This window comes from Bison bison, unplaced genomic scaffold (assembly GCF_000754665.1).
Source record: "Bison bison bison isolate TAMUID 2011002044 unplaced genomic scaffold, Bison_UMD1.0 scf7180017864162, whole genome shotgun sequence".
Lineage (NCBI taxonomy): Eukaryota > Metazoa > Chordata > Mammalia > Artiodactyla > Bovidae > Bison > Bison bison.
In genome coordinates this window covers 4,243,118-4,245,735 of record NW_011494734.1, presented here as the reverse complement: position 1 = coordinate 4,245,735, position 2,618 = coordinate 4,243,118, and the positions used below count along the sequence as shown (strand labels likewise).

The 2,618-nt window shown below is 37.4% G+C and overlaps 1 long non-coding RNA gene across 2 annotated transcripts in view; it reads left to right on the top strand.

Moving 5' to 3' along the window:
• Window positions 1-2,618, top strand: part of LOC104989720 — a 185,629-nt gene that overhangs the window by 118,710 nt on the left and 64,301 nt on the right. The window lies entirely within an intron of this gene.

Here is a 2,618-nt window from a genome sequence, read left to right as displayed (position 1 = left end):
ATTGGAAAAGACTCTGGTGCTGGGAGGGATTGGGGGCAGGAGGAGAAGGGAACAACAGAGGATGAGATGGCTGGATGGCATCACTGACTCGATGGACATGAGTCTGGGTGAACTCTGGGAGATGGTGATGGACAGGGAGACCTTGCATGCTGCAATTCATGGGGTCGCAAAGAGTCGGACATGACTGAGTGACTGAACTGAACTGAACTGATTCACATATCCCCTCTTTTTTCGATTTCATTCCCATTTAGGTCACCACAGAGCATTAAGTAGAGTTCCGTGTGCTATACAGAAGGTTCTCATTAGTTATCTATTTTATACATACTAGTGTATATGTATCAGTCCCAGTCTCTCAATTCACCTCAACCCCCCTTTCCCCTTTAGTGTTCATTAGAGATTCACTAACTTCTTTAACTTTTCTTACATGATTCAAATAAAAGTGAATTAGACTCTGGGTAACACAAAGTTAGAGAAGAAGTGAGCTGAAAATACAATATTTTAGATAAAAGAGGTATGACTGGAAAAGATCATAACATTGGAAGGGATTAATAAGATCATCACAACTTTAGATTTCTAGAAACTTTATCAAGATATGCAAGCCATGTGCCTCTAGGCACTTTTGGCAGAAGTTTCAACCTATGAGAGTGTTTAGAATGATCACCACATTGTCTATCCAGGAGGAATCTACAGAGGTTTGAGCCTGAGAAAACATATGTTTCTTGGTTCTCTGATCTTTTCCTGACTGCTTATTAGCAACAGTGTAATTTTCACTGTTCCGCAGCCTGAGAAACATCACCGTTATATCCCCAGATCACCATGATCAACTCTGAACAGCTCTAGATGGAAAAAGTCATGGCTACCCTTGTAAGACTGTCTGTCTTCACTCATGGTTGGCTGCTGGAATTGAAGACAAAAGCCCAACACATCACCCTGTTCTACTTTGTAGCTGTGAATATCTAATGAATCCTTTACACTTGTTATTTTACCTCTTCCTTAATGTTTCCAAAAAACACTACCATTGCAGATTCTCTGATTTTCTTTTTTATCTTTTTCTTTTAAAAATATTTCTGCTTCATTGAGGTGTAATTCATATATAAAACCATAAAATATTTAATATGTGCCTTGTGGTCATAGATGTATCCCCCATCTAGTTAATTAACACATCCATCACCTCATATATTTATCATTTTTGCATATGAGAGAACATTCAAGTTTTACTCTCTTAGCAACTTTCATTTGTACAACACAGTGTTATCAACTACAGTCATCATATTTTATATTAGGTACTCAGAATTTCTTCATCTCAGAGCTGAAGGTTTGTATACTCTTACCAGCCTCTTTCTGTTTCCCCCACTGCCCAGTCCCTGTCAACCACTCTTCTGCACTCTATTTCTATGAGCTTGACATTTTATTTAGATTCAACAGATAAATGAAACCCTGTAGTTTTTGTCTTTTTCTGTCTGACTTATTGCATGTGGCATAATATCTCATAGGCCATTCATGTTGTTGCAAATGGCAAAAATTCCTTCTTTCTCATGACTTCAAAATTCCATTGTGTATGTAAACATCTTCATCCATTCATCTGCTAACAGACACTTAAAAGGTGTTTCTGTATTTGACTATTGTGAATAGTACTACAATAAATAATGTGGCTGCAGGTATCTTTTAACTCTTATTTTTACTTCCTTGAATATAGATCCAGAAGTGAGATTTCTAGAACACATGGTAGTTCTATTTTTAATTTTTTGAGAAGCCTCCATACTGTTATCCATAAGTGACAATTAATTTACATTCCCATCAATAGTGCACAAGGACTCCCTTTTCCCCACATCTTCATGAGCATTTGTTATCACTTGTCTTCTTGATAATAGCCATTCTAACAAGTGTGAGATGGTATCTCATTATAGTTTTGATTTGCATTTCCATGATGATTAGTGATTTTGAGCACCTTTTTTATGGATCTGTTGGCCATTTGGATATCTTCTTTGGAAAAATGTCTATTCAGTTTCCTTGCCATCTTCTTTTTTTAAATAAATTTATTTGTTTTAATTGGAGGCAATTACTTTACAATATTATAGTGGTTTTGCCATACATCAACATGAATCAGCCATGAGTGTACATGTGCCCCAACATCCTGAACCACCCTCCCACCTCCCTTCCCATGCAATCCCTCTGGGTTGTCCCAGAGCACCGACTTTGAGTGCCCTGCTTCATGCATTGAACTTGCATTGGTCATCTGTTTTACATATGACAATATACATGTTTCAATGCTATTCTCTCATATCATCCCACCCTCAGCTTCTCCCACATAGTCCAAAAGTCTGTTCTTTACATCTGTGTCTTTTTTGCTGTCTTGCATATAGGGCCATTGTTACTGTCTTTCCAAATTCCATATATATTCATTAATATACTGTACTGGTGTTTCTCTTTCTGACTTACTTCCCTCTGTATAATGGCTCAGTTTCATCCACCTCATTAGAACTGACTCAAATGTGTTCTTTTTTTAAAGCTGAGTAATATTCCATTGGAGAATTTTGAGCATTACTTTACTAGCGTGTGAGATGAGTGCAATTGTGCGGTAGTTTGAGCATTCTTTGGCATCGCCTTTCTTTGGGATT